Below are 19,229 nucleotides of genomic sequence, written 5' to 3'. Positions count from 1 at the left end.
GGCTTTCCGCCTTGGCTGTGCGAATTGTCAGGGGTGGGGAAAATGCTAGTAAGCTAGTAGGCATCCAGGAACTGGAGGAAAATAGTTTGGGTTCTCAAAGTCTTTTTGATCTCTTCTGAAAATATTTCCTCTAGGAACACTTTCCAGTTTAGAAGAGGCGCCTACAAAATACCACTGGAGAGGTGCCATGTCTTGCTGCCACTGCAGGACTGCTCTTAGATCTGGCTGATGTACAGGTGTCCCTAATCCCCACCTATACGGGCAGTAAGTCCTGTTGGGACCTGCTGCTACAGTCACTCAGCACCACCTTGCACTGGCCATTCCTGCTCCCTGATGTCACGCAGCACGCTTGCACCCTCTGGAGCACCTGAAGGCACAGGTTTGAAGCTGAAGTTCAAATCAAGCTGCCACAAGGAAGGGCAGTGTGTATCAAACTGCTGTTGCTGAGAAAAGCCACAGGGCAGCCTTGTCTGGGTCCCCTGTCATGGAGATGCCGTTCAAGGTCCTAGCCCATGGGGCAGGCTCTGGTTGCCTGCGTGGCAGGCTTTGTGGGCAGCTTGTACTTAGGCTAAATGTGTTTGTATGGAGGGCTGTGTTTTTCCATAACCACCAGGCACCACTTCCCTCCAAACCCAGAAATAGAAGCAACAACTCCTCACTCCCATCTTCTGTCTAAAGACTGGGCACAGAAATGGCAATGGCTGTGATGGTGGCACCGTCTGCTGCCCCTGCAGGCACTCACCCATGTGGTGACCATGGGCGGTCAGGAGGGGTGAGGGCACCTGCTTCTTCTCGGTGGGGATGTGATGTGTGGGGTCTGGGATGTGGCACAGGGCTCGAGTACCAGCTGATGGTTTGGCAAGGCTGCAGCCCCAAGGGAGTGAGAGGCCTCAGGGTGTGGTGTTGTGACACACACCAGGTGCTGTTACACAGGGACTGTCTGTAGGGGGAGAAACTTCTTTCTGCAGGTAGCTTGGAGGGTGCATTACTAGTCCAAGAGGGACTAGAGAAGTTTTGGCTTCTAGCATTGGCTTCATGCTTTGTTTCTTGAGTATAAAATCAGGTTTGGGTTCAAGGTGCTGGGGGAGTTGTGATGCAGCTCTGTCCTGGGCGGGCAGCAGGTTGTGAGCTTACGGTGGTGTGGGGTGATGCGCATCCTCATGCCTGTGCTGGGCCTCAGCTGCAGCGGGGCTGTGCTACCCTTGGTGTTTGCTGGGCCCTCTCTGCTGGAACTCCTCAACACAGGACAACAGCAAAGCCCAAATTACAGCCTGTGCTGTAATGGCCACGAAAGCAGGCACAAGGATTATTCTCTATCAAATAGGTCACCTCTGTCAGTGCTAGGAGGATAGCAAATAAGCCAGTTAATCACCTGTTGCTGTGAAAACGAGGCCTGCTTCTGAGAATGAGGCTCCTCTCCCATTTCTGTTGTGGCCTTGCTCTCTAATGCATGCACAAGCACACTGGTAAGTGCACACAAGCAGAGAGTTTATTTCTCCATGGAGTTTCTGTGCAGCAGTGCACAAGTCCCAGAAGGACTCAATATTTTTCAGAACATGGCCCTTATGGTGGCCACTCAGCCTTGCAGTCTGTGTAAACCTCGTTCTGTGCAAGCTGGTGAAAGGCTGGTATTTCTCCTGTTTCACCAGGGCTTACACTGAGCTGTGCTGAGAGTTTTCAGGGTTCATCAGAACCCCTGAGTCTCGTTAAAGGGTGAATAGTCCTTCAGTGTTGTGCTGCAGTGTTGGGATGTGCGTGTCCCACCTCAGCAGGAACAGGAGCTGAGGTTCCCCCAGCCACCAAGTCCTCACTGGTTATAAAACCTCCCACTCAATGCAAGTCTTAGCGCAGGTGAAACATTCTCTTCATTTCTATTTGCCCAGCCCTGTGTGTTTCCAAAGACTAAGATTAGGAACTTAAAGCATCTCTTGGGGAAGATAAATGCAACTGAAGGTTGTGAAAGGCTGCTCGAAGAGTTCACTGGTTTGGGAGCTCAGCTGCATGGCTCCTCAGCTCTCTGTCTCTGTGGCACTTCCCCAGGCAGCAAAGATACAGCACTGAGCCTACTGATTCACTGGACAAGTCCTCAGTAGTTCTGGTTCCTTTTAGAGTTCCTTTTCCCCACACTTTTTTGCTTGGGGTAATTAAAAAATGCCGGGTTCTGCTTTGTCACAGTCCTTCGGAAACTTGTAGGGACCATAGGAGTTTCATCAGTGTCTTTCTGGCAGGGGTCTTGCTAATGACTGGCCTCCAAGGGGTGGTGACAATGCAAATAAATAACAACACTTGAATGGAAAATTCCACAGACGAACTGCAGTGGTTTCTGAAATCCCTTTCGAAGCGAGGAAACAACTGTACCTCAGCAGAGAGCCTGCAGTGAGGGGATCCATGTGCGTAGAGGAACAGAGAGCAAAGGGAACATCTGTGAGTGCTTAATTCGAGTGCTGAGGGTCCAGAAAAATTGGTGAGCAAGATTGTATTTCATGTGATCTGGAAATATACCAGAGAGAAATTGAACTGCATGGGAAGCGAAAGATGTGCTGTATGTGGCTACTAACCCTTTGCAGCACCTGAATTGCCTGGGTAACTCAACTCATTGTGAAAAGTCAGCATCAGGAATGAGATGCACTCAGATGTGGATTCTGGCTTATGCCAAATGTTGTGCGGATGCTGCAGATGAGGAGCAAAGCCTACTGTCCATGCAGAGAAATATTTAAGAGCATTTGTTTTTCAAAACATGATTAACAATCTACAAGAGCTTTTTTCTTTTATTTTTTTTTAATTTTGTGTCCATCTGGGGATTGCCACCTACATCCTTGCTCTTTCATTATGAGGAAATAATAGATTTCATATGGTGAGGGAATGGGATTACCTCATAGGCCTCTGACACATGTGGCAGATTGTACCTTTTCCCTCTGTGACTGAGTCATTTTAGAGTAAATTTGGCTGCTTTCTGATGAAATGAGCAGGGAATGTTTTTTGAAGAAGTCTGAAAATGGGCTCAAAAAAAAAAAAAAAAAAAGAGTAGTTCAGCTGTTTGCATCACTGCCTGTTCCCGTTACACAAATGCTCTAGCAGGCTCAGCTGGCTGCTCCCAGCCTCTCTCACTGACCGATCCTTTATATCATGCCAGAGCCAGTGTTGCCTTGTGCAGAGGGAAGCAATCATTAAAATAATTGCCACTGTGTTATGTTTTCTTCTCTCATGTCCATTAAGCACTGAACTGTATGCAAGTGGGACAGGTAATTGCAACGAGATACTCACGGCTGTGTTTTCAAGTCCTTGGTTCCTGCTGAAGCCCATGGATGTGGTTAAAGTGCTCCAAACACCTCCAGTCCATCACATCCTGCTGTGTTTGTTGAGGGCTTGGAATCAGCCCTACAGGCTTGCATGAGAGCTCTAGAAGATATAAATTTATGTGCCTGGATCTCGGTTTTTCTTTATTTTCTAGATGAGCTTTGGATGTGGAATGCTCCAAAAGGCCTTTGCCAAAAAGATGTCCAGTGCATAGCTTCACAGCCCATCTTCCCGGTTTCTGCTGGCACGTATGACATAATATCTACCATATGAAAGGAAGGAAAAAGGCTTCCATATAAAGTTCTTGCACAGTGTAAAGCAAGGACTTTAGGCTGGCGGAGACTGGTACTTCTGAACATGGGACAGGGTGGGTGCCACAATCTGTTTTGCTTTTACTGGTCGATCTTGAGCAGGTTGCATTCATGTAACTGGGCCTCCCTTTTCATTTCCTCCTCCTGTAAAGGAGAGGGATGCTGAGTGCAGTGCACTGAGGCACTCAGATATCATGGGAGTCAAAGCCTTAAGAATGTTTCTTGAGGATAAAGATAGCAGATTTGGCAATACTCAAATATGTGTACTTTCTAAATTTGGGTGTTTTGTTTAGATAAAAAATGTAAAAAATCAAGGAATAAAACCCTCCTAGTGTTTCAAAACAAAATTATTGGATTCTTTAGTTGGAAATGTCTTTTTTTCCTATGCCCTTCATTGGGACTGAGATATTAAACATTTTAAAATAGCGGGAACAAAGCTTTTAATTTCCATAAAAATAAAACACTTTGGTCTGAAATTCATTTAAGCTTCATTTAAACATCTTCAGCAACTCCTAAAGTGCAGTTAGATTTTTTCTTGTTAGTGCCAAAGTGCCCTTTTCTCATGTCTTTCATAAACTATGAAATCTGTTGTTGCTACAGCTTTATAACCTCACTAGAAATATGCATGTGCTGTACAAAATGTTATTAAATGTACCAGAGAACCTGGCCACTTTGACTTACCTGGTCAACCCTATATAAAGCACACATGAACTCAGACACTTTACCCTTTGGACACCTTGTGAGATTGATCTGTGCAATCTACAGTTTAAGAAGCAAGGTAAATCCAAGATTGTGTCTGCAATTGCATCTCACTTAAAATATGATGCTTTCTTGTGAGTGATAAATGGCCAGGAGCCTCTCGCCACCTCTGTTTGCAGAGCTGGGTTTGTCTTTCACGTCTCTCCCCAGGACTGCACTCTGGACACAGTTATTTTTGATAAGCCCTGAAGTTCCCAAGCTGCTTTCTGTTCCGCAGAGTGATGCTATCATGATTTATGGCGAAAAATAAAGAATAAAAAAAATCAGCTCCCAGAGTTTGCTTTGCTTGGCATGCCGACAGAAGACTCCAAACACATTTTTTAACAGAGAAAGGTTAGGTGGGAGGCTCTGTGCTGTGCTCCTTGAGTGGAAAACTTTGCAGCTAAATTGAGAATAATATTTTTCCATCAAAACTGACCTTTATGCTGAGAAATCCTTTGTCATCTTGGGCTCTTTTAGACTGCATGTAACTTCTGTGGGCTTACAATTCTCCTTTATCACTTGGAAATGAGAGAAAAGTACTAAAGACCTTGTCAGCTAGAGACACCTTTGTTTCTCTTTGAAGTTAAATGGGTTTGTGCTTTGGCCCGACTTCCAGCATCACCTGTGCCACTGCTGCGCCTCCACGTTGCCCCTTCATCTGCACGGCCCCCTTTGGGCATGCTGTGTCCACCTGCTTGCTGTTTCCTGATGGCACTCGGGGCAAATTTCTCCTCATTGCCATCTCTGCCATGGTTTACTTGGCCTGTCCCTCGCTTTTGGCAGAATTGGGTCATTTAGCTGCTGGTTCAGAGGGAGAGGTTTGTGAGAATAAGTAAATTTGTGATGTTCTGAAAAGGAAGATGCTTTGTGTGGTTTTGAGGAATTGACATTTTGAAAATAATGTAGTTAATGAGTAATGGAAACAGGTGTAAAATAGTGGAAGGAATTCTAAAGAAAACTAATCCTAAGATTTGCTGAGACAGATCTTTTTTAGTAGACTGGATCTTTCCCCATTCTGAGCTCTTGGTAACCTCACATTTCTGCCTTTGCAGTGACAAAGATGCGTGGTCCTAACTGTTCTGCAACACAACCCCTCCACAGACCATGGTGTGTATCCCTCCTGCTGTAATGCTGTAACAAGGTAGGCTGTGACTAGATCTATTTATTAATTTATTTTTTGTTTTTAAAATTCATAGCATTGATTTTAATGGTGATTACCATTTTATTACCATCAGAAATGGGAATTAACCGAATTCATTGAAAACAAAACTTCCAATGGAATGGTTGAGAAAGTAGTTCTGGGAAAACTAGGCATGTGTCTCCCAATAACAATGGGTAATGGTTTTAAACTAAAACAGGGTACATTTAGATTAACCATTAGGAAGAAATTCTTTACTCAGAGGGTGGTGAGGCATTGGAACAGGTTTCCCAGAGAAGTTGTGGATGCCCCGTCCCTGGAGGTGTTTAAAACCAGGTTGAGTAGGGCTTTGGGCAATTTGACCTAGTAGGAGGTGTCCCTGCCCATGGCAGTGGGGTTGGAATTAGATGATCTTAAGGTCTCCCAACACACACCATTCTGTGATTCTGTTCTATGATGCTAACTACCAGCCAAAGGCACCCAGCCCCAGAGGCCCAGGCTCTGAAGCAGCAAGTCACAGAGATGACTCTGACACTGGGATTTACCCTTTGGCCAGAAGTTTCATAATGGTGGACTTTTTCTTTTAGTGGCTATTTATAATGGAAGTGAAAACAAAATTAATGAAGGCATAAAGCTTCTAGAAAATGGAATTATCATAAAAGTCTGTAAAGTGTTGCATGGAGATTATGATATCTGTGATATTGTGAGGAGATTTCAGAGTGGACCATCCCCTGAAAAGTGCCCAGGGAATTGCCTTTGAGCAGTCCAGAGAAAGCCAGCCAGCAATTAAATGTGGGTGAGGAGGGTCTGGTTCTCTGGCTTTGATTTAGCAGTAACACAATATCCTCCTTCACCAATAGTGCTCAACTCCGGCTTGTGTGTTTGACCACAGCCTTAAGCAAAAGCACTCATAGCTGAGTTGAGAATAGTGTGCTGCTGTTTCACAGCAGAGACATGGTAGGGAAGGAAATCCTCACCTGTCCCCCAAGCACTGTATTGGTTTGGTTCATGGAGCAGTTTTGATGCGTGCAAGAAAAAGTCCAATGGGAGGAAACTCTGAGGAAGCTCTGCTCTGTACTTCCTCGTATCAATTTCCCTGGTCTCTGTCATCCAACCCTTTGGAAGAAATTCATAGATGTTAACTGCAATTGTTTGCAATTCATGGTAAATCAGCATGGTGGCAATCACATGGGCTCAGCTGTAGAAGTAGAAAGTGTTTCTGATTTCATCCAGCAGAAATGTCTGGGGAATCCCAAGGAGCAGAAGGCATTCCTGCCCAAACCCACAGTAATGCCGTGGGATTCAAGTGGCCAGTTTCCTTTAGGTTCATTTGTGTATGTGGACATCCATAATAGTGTCTGTGCTTGGGGCTGTATAACAACTTTATAGCCTCCATAAAGCATCATTGAAATAACTGTGGATCATCACTGGGTGAAAACTCATAATCCATTTGTCCATTTTTAGAAGCTTCTGAACAACCTTTTCATCTTTATTTTCCTAGCGCATCTCACTGTTATGAAACCGCCTTGAGAGCCTCTGTCTTCTAGGCCAGAAACAGAAAGAAATATAAGAACAACTCCCATTTGAATCATATCTCAACAGACAGCTAATTTCTATAAGGTTAATCTCACCTGAGTTGTTCTAGCAGATAGAAGGTGTTTGTTATTGTTTCTATTATTTTTTATTTTTATTTCTATTTTTTCATAAAGGGATGTTAATCAAGTTGTCTCAGCTTTTTAGATTAGAAGCTGACTTCTTCCAGCCTTCTCTAATGTATGGTTCACAGATCGAGGGCTAGATTCTTCTACCTTATATATCCGACCAACTCTTGTTTACATCAGTGTAAATAGGGAGTGATTCACATTAAGCCAATGTAGTTTCAGTGGCATGATAGTGGTTTAAAAGAAGATTGGGCTGACATGCATAGCTATTTGGGGATTCACCCAATGTTTAGAAGCAACATTAGTTTCTTAAAACTAGCAACATGCTTCTCCTTTAGTAAAATATCTACAGCCTTTTAGAGTTAATTTGCTCCTCCCTTTTCAGCATGTTTATTTTAGCTATTGATCAAAATATTTGCACTGTCTCTGTAAATGTTCCAACAAGGCCAATTTTTTCCCCAGTGCATTTATTCCCCACTGGCTTCTTTGGAATGGCCTCAGGACTGAACTTGTTTCATTGCTTATTCCCAGTTATTTCTGGGATCACACATACAATCCCTGCAGAGCCTTTCCTAATTTCTCTCATAGGTAGAATTGTTTTCCTGCTCACTGTTACACAGTGTGTTACTTGCTTCGCTTTTATTGAACTGCTTTGGCTGACTTTCATGTATTTTGTACAATTGTTACCCTGCTATGAGAGCTTGCGCACTTTAACAAAACAAATGGCTTGTGAAGCATTCTGTATAATATATCAGTGTTCAGTATAACGCTGGTAAACTTCCTTGACAACTGTTGAGCTTCACTATTTTCTCTGCCCTTCCCTTCCCTCTCCTTTGGATAGCAGAAGACAGAGCCAGGTGCTGTAGAAACTCTAGGCCCACTTTGTGGAGGTTTTGTGTTGTGACACAACTTGGGGTTAGCTGCTGCATGGCTCCCCAGACAAAGGGATGTCTGTGCACAAAGCACAAGGTGTGTCTCTTAAGAGACCAACAAAAGTCCTTGCCAACTGCTATGAATTTATGGTATTTGTTTTGTTGGAACAGACAATTAACCAACACAGAAAATAAATAAAAAGAACAGGAAATCTATGGTGTAAAGTTAAAGTAAAACAAAACCATGAAGGAAGAAATGAGATGAGAGAACGTCCAGATATTTTGCAACAAATTCTAATGGTGGGTTAAAGCAGAAAAGAAAGCTACCAAAGCTGGGCCTTTGAGCATGTTAAGGGAAATAAGTTATTTATTGAAGTTAATGTTGATGTTAATGGAACTTTACAGGAAGAAGATTACAGCAGCATCTGCCAAAAGCTGCAATGACAGACATGAGTAATAAAACAATAGCCAGAGAGCAGCTGTAGGAAGAAATGGGTGAAATGCGATGAGAGGGTTGTAACGCTTATTTTTTTATAGCTGCTCTCCAAAAGCGATGTCTCACCTTCAAAGACCTGTATCTTTGAAGACAGGTCACTTTTGCTAATAAATCCTTGAAACGTTGCTGTACAATTGACACAAGAGGTGAGTCCCTGTTGTCATGTTCATGTGTGTGCTCTGCAGGCCGGCTCCAGGGAGGCGGCATCCCACCCTGCAGCACAGGGCAGTGACCCAAACTCCATGCTGGCTTGCGGGTGGCAGTGTGTAACGCTGTGTGGGTCAGTGCCCATGGGCACTGGTTGTCCTCCAGAGACAGTAAAATCTTTCATGAGAACTACATCCAGGAAGAGCAGAGCGAATGCGCAACAGTTACGGGTAATGGTAGGGGAGAAACAGCGCGGCTCTTCCTCTTTCACTTGTGGGCAGAGGGTGGAGTTGTTCGTGATACATTCTTGATGTTATTTTGAACCCTGAGAAAGCTGGGTTTCTCTTCTCTTCCTCTTTTATTTATTTGCTTATTTTTGGTTGCCACATAGGAACCCTGGGGAGGGCAGGCTTCTTGCAGCCCAACCCTAGGAGCTGTTGAGAGAGAATTATGTAAATCCTGAGGACGTTGTATGTGGGGCAGAAGCTGTTCAACAATGATCTTCCTCTGGTACGACAAGGATTCATTACATGTAACTGCTTGGGGTCTAAGAAGGGCAAAACAACAGGTGGGAGCGCTTCAAAAAGCAGCTGGAATGTGGCAGCCGATGTCACCCGAGCCTCATTTGCTCCAATAATGAGGCGCACAGTGACACAAAACCAACACGGCATTTACAGTTATGGCATGATAAATGTTGTCCTGTGTTTCACAGCATATCACATAGTTTTTATTCTTGTACACAGAGATTAAAATAATTTGATATGAGACCTCTTTTTTTGCTCATCCCAGTAATGGGCAGGAAGTGTTCAGAGTTCGGACAAGTGCTTAAGTGCACCGTCTGCTCAATAAAGCCCTGAAACTGCTGCCATTCGCTCAGCTGCCCGGTGCGATGAAACGACTAGGTCTAACTATGGACACTGCATGGCAGAACAAGGAACTGTGTACACTGTGGGAAGCGTGGCACTTTAAGCTGAGAAGCAATCTCCCCTTGGGCAGCTGGCAAGCATAGGAAACTGCATGAGGTTGGTGTCCTACAATGGCTATGGGCAGGTGTATCGCTTGCAGGAGATGGCCTTGATCAAAAAAAGAGAAATAAAATTATCCAAAAGTATGATTGGTGTCCGGGAGGCAGGGAGCAATGCCTGGGTAGATGTCTTACAGCATGTCCTCCACAGCTAATGTTTGGTCCTGAGGAAGGATGTGCCATCTGTGCTTGATGAGACTAACCGAGATTTTCTTGGAACTTTTTCCATGAAGAGTTTGTCTCCAGTACATTATTCTGTGAACATACGCCTGGAAAAGTAAATGGTTTTAAACTTGTCACAGACTTTGGAATGAGAAAGCATCATGGAGGAACAAGAAGTGACTTAAGGATGTTGATTATACTGTTATGACCTTAAATTAATTTAAATCACTGCTTGGCTGAGTCTTAAACCAGGCATATATAAGGTGCTGTGGTTACGGTGAAAATAAATTCTGGTGAAAGTATGAGGAAGGCGTATTGTTTCACAGGCTGCCTCAAAGTTTAACATTTACTTTTGCTGTCCCTGAACTTCTAACAGCAAATGTCTGCAGCAAAGAAGAATGGTGCAACAGGAATAATAATAATAATAATAAAAGGAATAATAATAAATAGAAAGGTAATAAGTATTATCTTCAGTGCTGTCTGGCTAGCACTGTAACAGTTATGTGTAAAAGTAAGGCTTTCAGTTTCCAGCAGTTAAGAAAGCACATTAAAAAAAATATGTCTGGAGCTAAATATGATTTTTCACACTAATCCATAAACTTGTCTGGTGCCAATGGGACAATTTGCCCCAATATTTACTGTATTTAAGCTTTCAGGACAATATGGTTAGAACCACAAATAGAGTGGAAGAGAAGTAAGTTGTTGGTGAATTCAGAGCTGGGGGAAAAAGTGAGTGAGCACAAAATATCTGTGGTCTGACATAGCAGAGGACACTCTTTGCTCGGGGATATTCAAGTTGAGCATATTGATTTCTGAAGCAATTAACACATGGCTCTTCCATTTACCCTTTCTCCCAATATAAGTTCAGGCAACAACAGTCCAAAATCAGGATTGCTCTTCTTTTACTGTGGCAAAGATTTTAGAAAGAGTAGAAATTGTCAGAACAATCTCAGACAGCACAGCTAAATTAATAAACATCCTGTAAAGAATGAATTTCTCTCTTCTGGAAGGAAAGCTGAAATTTAAGGAGAATATGCTGAATGAAGTGTGAAGCTCAGTTTTGGCCAGGCTGCACAACTAGTGCATGAAGCCTATATTCTTTCACAGCTTTGAACAGACCTGAACAAGAGCATCAATTAGAGAAGTTGAATCCTTAGAAGTTAAGATTGCTTTCAGTATGGCACAGGCCTGGAACCCCAAGAAAAAAAGGCAATGAAAGATTTATCCTAAGATACGTGTACATGGGGCCACATACCATTGTGACTATGGGGTCAGTGGTCTAAAATAATGTTGTAAATATACATTTCATGTAAGTTAGCAGTAATATGGTCTTCCATTGGCCAATCCTTACCCAAAGTCCACCGAAGTAAATTGAATTATTTGTCTTAATGATCTCTCTTAAATGTTTCAGCTAGTTATCTTAATTTTATATCTAGAGAAGAACAAAGTAACAAAAATTAATAACTTCTAAGGTCTTATCTCTGTTAAAGAGCTTCTATGTGTAGAAGTTTGTAGGAGCGGAGAGTTTTAAATATTCAGCTAGATCCAGCCCTCCAACCAAACACAGATACGTCTTTTCAGTTCTTAGCTTTTGAATTTTACTTAGACAGTCATTATTTCAAGGGGGAAAGATAAATAGGAGCAAATTATCTGATTTTTGATGTCTTTTTTCCTTTCAGCCAGCTATAGACTGTGAATAACCTAGTACATGAACCAAGAAAAGGAAGGGAGAGGGGTTAGGGAAGGAGGAGAAATAGCATAGTGAGTCATCCTGTCCACTATCTGCCTGAAGTTCTATATTCTGCTTCCTTCTTAAATATAGAAATGATTTCACTCAATTATTAACTCTTGCCAGTTACATATTCGGTATGAAGGGGGCTCTTGGATACTGATTAACAGTGATGGTTCTCTGAAGGAAAACTGGAGCAATCATGTATAAACTCTACAATAAATCTTGACTAAAGCAGAAGATAGGTATTTAAAAAAGCTTTTATTCAGTGCCTGTCACTTCTGTGTCTGTTAAACTGTGAGCAACACTAATGACAATAGATAGATGCATTTCCACAGAGATAGACTTGTGGGCCTCATATCTCACTCAGCTCATGGCTTTTAGAGGATAGCAGGACTATTGTTTGAACTGTGGAAGCTTCCTACCACCCACATAATCTCATGGTGATATAGTATTCCACTTCTGGAGGCTCACTCTCCATACCAACTGCTCCTGGTAGGTCTCCATACCCACACAAAGTACCCCTCGTATCAAATTGTATCTTACCTAGGCAAAGAGGTAATAACCCAGTCTTGAAATTGGATATAGTCAGACAGTAGAGGTACAACCCAAAGAGACCTGACATCAGATTTTCATTGCAATGTGGGACACTAGTTCATCTCTGTAAATCAGTAAGTGGAAACACATGCTCACTGGATCTACCTCACACAGGTGCAACACGGACACCTCTCTCATTACCTGTGTGCTGAGGTGCTGGAGATGCCACTGTGTCAGAAAGGTGGTGTGAGGAAGTCAGTGAGACTTTGTCTTTAGAGGCTTGTTCTTCTCCACCATGAGATATTTTCACAGGAACAATCTGGGGACTGCACTGGAAGTTTTAGGATGGAAAAATGTGCTGGTGAAAGCGCTATCACCTCATGAGTAAATTAACGGCAAGTTAATTCAAGAATTTGAAATAACAGGTAGATTAAGATGTTAAAGAAGAATTTCAAATATCTGCACTGCCCTATGTGGTCATGGGAAGTGTTCTTGAAACTCTGGAATATTTCCGTAGTTATTTTAGGATCTCAAAACTAGAAGGGAACCAATAGTGGAAAATACTTTATTCTTCCATGGGGAATCATGACTGGTGTCAGTCTATCTTGTATCTGTGATAGTGGTTGAAGGTAGATATTCATTTAATATTCTTCCAGACTGATCAAGTGCTTTCTTGCTGAAGGTCTTAGACAGTAAAATCAAAAATAAAATATGTCCTGTACTCAAAACCACTGTAGAAAAATATGGTAGCAATTCAAAAAAAAAAAAAAAAGTGTAATCTGTTTCTTTTTGTCTTGGACAGGCCAATGATGAGTGCTTCATCTGGGTTTTCAAAAATTATTAATTGTTTCATGTTGCCTGCAAAGTTTCACTGACAAAAGTAACATTTTCATTTTACAGTGAACTAGCTTTATATTTCTAGAATTAGCTTCTCATCATTCTTTTCGGCGCTATAAAGCCATGAAAAATGGGAGGATAATATTAGGTCTCCTTGAACAAGAGCTATGTGAGTTTCTACCATGCTGGTGGCCAGGTTAATCCATGTCCTTTATTTATAATCTGATTTAGATGTTTGAGTCCAGCCTTTGTTGGTTTGGGTTTGGTACTACTGTGCTGGAGTGGTGGTGTAGCAGGCAATAGCCCAAAGAAGATTTCCAAATTCCCCAAATTCCTTTCTTTGTGTTGCTCATAATTTCCTGCAGCTAGGTATAAGCAAAAGCTGTAGTAGCATGTACGTTCTCAGATCCAAAAGACTTTGCCTCAGATTCAGAGACATCCATCCCTTGAACCAAGTGTATAGCAGGAGCCCTGGATGTCATACTTGCCTCACTCATTTTCATGGCTATTGACCTGCCACATGTCCACTGAAAACAGGGAAGCTGCTTGGCCATTGGATCCTGTCAGTACAGTGGAGGAAGGCCCCAAACCATGAAAGAGTTTTGGAAATGTGTGGAAAACACACTGCTCCTCAGATGAAGCAATGCAGTGCCTGTGGGTATCTTGCCATTGACTCCTTGGTTGAAGGGTCTGGGAAGGAATAGACTTTGGTTTCTCCCTCTGATGCTGTTCTGTTTAAAAGGGGTAATCCCTACTGGGATACCCCAAGGGAGAAGGACATTGAATGGAAGTAGATACAGCCAGAAGTTTGCAGACCTCATATGAATACCCAAACCACACTTCAGCATGCAAGAGTGCCATCAGCAAAGGGGATGAGCTGAGGGTGGTTGCAGTGGAGGGACATCACACTCCAAAAGGAAGACACAGCTCCTCAGACAGAAAGGCTTTAAATGAAGATAGATTTTGTTCCCTAAAGTCAGGCGGATAAAGGAAGAGAAGATTGGAGTTTATTTATCAGCTGAGCTATTTTGAGGACAAGAATTCACCACCTAAATCTGTTATTTCCAGCAAGTGTAACAGAATTTGTTTCTTGAGAAAGACATTCTGAGTGCATGAGAAAAAAAGAATTTATTGGCATTCACACTATTTTTTACTTAAATGCAGAATTTTTTAGTGAGACCATTATTTATTGATTGGATTGCACACTGATAAGAAACATGAGCATTTCGTCAACTAACTAAAAGCATTAACTTATCAAGTAAGTCCATAGACAGCAACTGCAATTTGCATTGCAACCACCTTTTATAAAATGATAGAGGGAAGAGTGTTCTCAGGCAGAGAGATGAAGCCAGAAGTAATCTGATCTTCGCAAGCATCTGTTTCATCTGTTTTGGACAATTATTGATGATTAAATTTATTAGCAACCACTGGGAACACACAGCTCACACTTAGGATCTACTTTCTGTGGGAAGGAGTGCTTTGACAAAGCTGTGTCTGAAAAGGAAAAAGAAAAATGAAAAGATATAAATCTTGATACCATTTGTTGCTTAGGATCCATAAAGAGATTGCAGGAAACTGTGGAGGCACTGAGGCTTTTATAGCAAGGTAGGCAAAAAACAATTTCAACTTGGAAAATTCTCCGCTAGCACTTGATTTTTATGACATGTTGTGGTTGTACACAGGGAGAAGCTGAAGGCAAGGAAAAGTACTGGCCCTGAAGAAGGTAATCATGAATTGTGAATGATCAGTGTAGTGTGATTCATCTACATCATTTATGTCTATCTATGGAAAGATCTAAGAACATCAAATACACTCACCCAATAATGCCAATTATTTGTTAAGTAGTGGATTCGTCACCATCATTATTAATACTACATTACAAAAGCAGTGGCCCAGATGAGGTCAGGGTCTCCTTGCCTCCGTCTTGGTACAAGTGCACAGTAAATCCTTGCCTGCTCAGACAAATTTGATCAGCTCTAGTTGTGTGCTTGTAAAGACTAGCTGCATTTGTCTCCCTTGCTGGGAATTCTCTCCCAGCCCTGGCTGACAAAGGAGAAGTTACTGGCAAAACTGTCTCATTATGTTGTGCTGGCTGCACAGATGTGAGCCCTGTTTCATTTAGAAACTCTTTCTTTGGTGGCTAAGTCAAAAGAGGAAGACTTTAGTCCACAGAATGGACAATTTAAGCATGGAGATCTGAGGATGGAGGTACAAAAAGTCTCTGTCTTGAGGCTACACGTTGGCTGTGGGGTGCAATGAGGACCCCTCAGGGCCCCATCCACAGTCTGTCATTCGTGAGCAGGCATGGTGTCTTCTTCCAGCACTGCGGGGACAGGCTGCTCCCAGGCTGGATCCAAGAGATGGAAAGAGCCCAGGGCTCGCCGCCACATTCAAGGCACCACAAAGCACGCCTGGCATTCAGCAAGCGCTTGGCATATCCCAGTCACTGTGTGAACACTAAGGGAATGTTCTTTGCCACAGTGAAATAAGGGGGATAATAGCCCTAATACAGCTGATCCCTCTTTCTCCAGCCTGCATGCTTTCCTTTATGTTTGGCCTTTGTTGCCAGTGGAACCACTCACAAGAATGTTTTGGTTAGTCTTGTAATTTCCCATCTAATGGCATTTTTAAGAGATTTGTTAAATAGAACAAGGCTGCCTGTTTATTGTGGCATGCTTTGTTCTTTCTTTTTTTCTTTACTTTTCAGGGCTTTTTGGTGTTTGACTTTGGGTGATGCCAATTTTGATTGCCCTCCTGGGGTGCGTAGTGAAAGTTCGGAGATGTTTCTGGCTGTTAAACCTCTGGCCAGAATCCTCTTAGACTGCCTAATTGCCCTGTGCCTCAGTTTCCAAATTATGTGCTGGGGTGTAGTGTCTCTGACATATTCCAAATGTTAGCAAAGTAAAAACACATTGGACACCCCACACTCCAGACTTATCCGAGTGCTTAGGCAGTATGAGTATGGTCACTTTCATTACCTCACCCCCTTAAAAGAAGCTATCCTGGGGAGATATCACAGGGTTGTGCCATTTGGAGCCCAGCCTCAGGCAGCCCTCTGTCTGCTGTCTGGAGAGAGCACCAGGGCATGCTGACTCCTTGCTGCTTGCGAGTCTGGGTTGGTATCTGGATCTGCACTGTGCATGTGCTTCCCCTGTGCCACAGCATCTGGGGCCAAAAGGGATTTTTGATAATGTTGTAAGAACAGATAGGACCAGGTAGGACCAAAGACACTACATTCCCATTTGCATTTTGCTACATTTCTTCCACAGAGAGTGGCATTGTTAAATGAACGCATGTAAAATGCTTGAAAGATGAACTGATGACTTTAGGACCCAAACCATCTTTTCCTTGCACAGCTGCAGATTCTAGTGCATATAGGTGAGGATGGGAATGACTTGAAGGCTGTTTTTCTAAGAGGGGCAGGGTGTTCCCCAGCTGCCTGGGTAGATCACACACCTGGAGCTATCTGTGTTCTTGATGACTTTTCTTCTGTTTGATGTCATCAGTCTGAATGAAGAACATGCTTGTATGGCGTACTAAGGAAAGTGAAACTCCCTCCCTGTAGTCAATCTAATGCTGTAAAAGCTGTGAGAACTGAGCTTGGCTGTTCTTTCTGCCCTGCAGTAAATGGCATACAGTCACTTTCCACAGTGAAGTCAGGGCCTGGCAGAGCCGTCACTGATGCTAGCAGGCATGAGGTTACTCTCTGTATGCATGTGCTCAGTTAGCGTGTCCCCTAATTTATTATCTGCTAGGGTAGGCTAGTCAAATTACAAGGACATCACTAGGAAAGCAGCAACAGCATCAGCTAGGTTATGTGTCCTTGGTTCTGCAACCAAGTTCAAGCTAACAAGGATCTCAGGCTAAGCTTTGTCTTCTGGCTCCATGTGTGTGACCTGTTTAACCACCTAATAACCAGGACACTGCTCTCTGTGTGCCACACATCTGTCCAAGGTTACTACTACCCATAAGGACAGCCAGCCTTTCCAGGCCCATGTCAGCACTGGCTAGTGTAGGCGTACTTGTGGAATCCTGCTTTTGTAGTTCTCCTTTTCTTAATGTCATAGTCTAAGTGCTGCTCTGATTTAAAGAATATGTTCATTTGTTTACTTGCTTGCTTTTTGTTTTTGACAAACAATTCCCTTCTGTTCCCCCATATCCTCTCCTAAACTCCCTTCTTTCAAGCCAGAAGAATCAACTGCCTTGGGATTCAGAAGTAGTTTGAAGTGGGATTTTGGGTTGGTCCATTAAGGACATGGAAAGATCCCAAAGTCAGGATTTGAATGAGGCCTTCATTTCTCTAGGGTAACTGAAGTTTAGAACTGGAGTTTCATCTGGAGTCCTGGTTTGTCTCTCTCAGGTAGCACCAATGTGGCAAGTGCAAATTTGCTTTTTTAACCTTTGAAGGAAACAGGAGTGCTTGGCTTGTATCAGAAGAAAAGTGTTCACGTCCCACTGATTTACAGGGAAGTTGTACATTTAATAATGGAGAGCCTGTTTAGGATCATGGAACCACAGAATATCCTGAGTTGGAAGGGATCCACAAGGATGATTGAGTCTAACTCCTGGGTCTGCACAGAACCACACCAAAATCAGACAATATATCTAAGAGTGTTGTCCAAAAGCTTCTTGAAGTCCAGCCGGCTCAGTGCCATGACCACTGCCCTGGGGAGCCTGTCCCAGTGGCCGTCCACCCTCTGGGTGCAGACCCTTTCCCTAACCCCCAGCCTGACCCTCCCCTGTCCCAGCTCCATGCCATTCCCTCGGGTCCTGTCGCTGTCCCCAGAGAGCAGAGCTCAGCGCCTGCCCCTCCGCTCCCCTCCTGAGGGAGCTGCAGGCTGCCATGAGGCCTCCCCTCAGCCTGCGCTGCTCGGGGCTGAGCAAACCAAGGGACCTCAGCCTCCCCTCATATGTCTTCCCTTCCTGACCCTTCACCATCTTTGTAGCCCTTGTAGCCCTGTATCTTGTTACTCTTGCACACATGAGCCCAGGTGGCTGAGCTGAAGCCTATGAAGATGTAGATGGCAACGGATTTGTTAAAGTATCACATCACAAGCACATATTAAGTGTCTCACTCTTCTGCTGGTGAAGGAGCCAAAAGATGAAGTCCTGAAGGATCAGTTACTGTATGTGTAACTCTTCTGCCAAGGTATGACTGGCAGCAACAGGAGACACATTCAGATTTTACCCCATCCAGAAACACTGTGCTCAGTGAGCTGATTTTCCTGGCACAAATCAATTGCCTGAAGAAGCAATGTTTTGTAAAGGCAGGGGGAACAGGAGAGTGTCCAAATACGCTGTACCTCATTCTTTTTTTTTTTTTTTTTTTTTTCCCCTAAAGAATATCAATTGATTTAAAAATGTAAAACAAAGAACCCTGACTTCATTCCTCCTTTCTCCCTGCCTCCCACAGGCTATTCACTCTGTGCCCTCACTCTGGAAGTAGTTTGGGTGTCTCTTTCTTTCCCTTTTTCCAGGAGAGGTGGATAAATGAAACGGTGTTGGTCTTAGCACCAGGTTTTAGCACCAGATTCCCTCAGATTCCCTCTGGTGCATCAGGAAGTAGCACACTCTATATTCTTCCCAAGGTTTTCAAAGATTTCATTGCTTTTGGTTTTTCTTTGTACCTGTTCGTCTTGCTTGGTGCTTGGATGCAGATGGGTAATGTGTTCTCCTGATGTTCAAAGCAGTCGTGTAGTTACAGTATGTGGCACCTGCATGTGGGCAACATACTTTAGCCTGTAATGAGGCTACAGGAGACTGAGCTCTGAGCTTTGGGATTGGGCAGTGATACGATCAACAGTGCTGCTGTATGGGGATGTGGGTTTTATACGCACAACGATGGAGCTAAGAGCTGGCCCGGGGACCTCCTTTTCTTTCTCCAAGGGAAAAGGACAGAGGCAGGATACTCATGTCTTCTGCACCTTTTCCTCCTGCCTGAGCTGCTCACTTGTCCCACCCCCTGAGGAAGGAAAGGGCTGAGGAAGGCATGTGGGGATGGTGGTCCTTGGAAAGCCTCTCCTTTCACAGATGCTGATTGTCCCTCCTGAAGGGTAGAGAGCAGCATCCAGCTCTGAATTTGACTCTGAAGGGGGGGGGGGGGGGGGGGAACGACTCATGATCCGGAGCTTGCTTTCACAATGTCCTTAATATATTGGCTATGAATAAGCAAGCACGAGAGGAAGGAAACAGTGAAAGATTGAGGAGAGACCTCATTAATGTATATAAATAAATGAGGGTAGGGTGTTTAGAGGATGGAGCTGATCTCTTTTCAGTT

The 19,229-nt window shown here is 43.5% G+C and overlaps 1 long non-coding RNA gene across 7 annotated transcripts in view; it reads left to right on the top strand.

Moving 5' to 3' along the window:
• The window catches only part of LOC106019054 (uncharacterized), a 177,971-nt gene that overhangs the window by 125,002 nt on the left and 33,740 nt on the right, over positions 1–19,229 (top strand). For 5 of the 7 annotated variants that reach the window (XR_011808086.1, XR_005264810.2, XR_011808085.1 and 2 more), the window contains exons 5-6: positions 3,452–3,664; positions 5,402–5,490. This is a non-coding gene — a long non-coding RNA (uncharacterized lncRNA). Of the gene's footprint in view, positions 1–3,451; positions 3,665–5,401; positions 5,491–9,054; positions 10,158–19,229 lie in introns of those variants that run through there. The other 2 variants (XR_011808090.1, XR_011808092.1) reach the window with 2 other exon arrangements.

The sequence above is a fragment of the Anas platyrhynchos genome, chromosome 3, assembly GCF_047663525.1.
Source record: "Anas platyrhynchos isolate ZD024472 breed Pekin duck chromosome 3, IASCAAS_PekinDuck_T2T, whole genome shotgun sequence".
Classification (NCBI taxonomy): Eukaryota; Metazoa; Chordata; class Aves; order Anseriformes; family Anatidae; genus Anas; species Anas platyrhynchos.
This window is presented reverse-complemented; position numbering and strand designations above follow the sequence as displayed.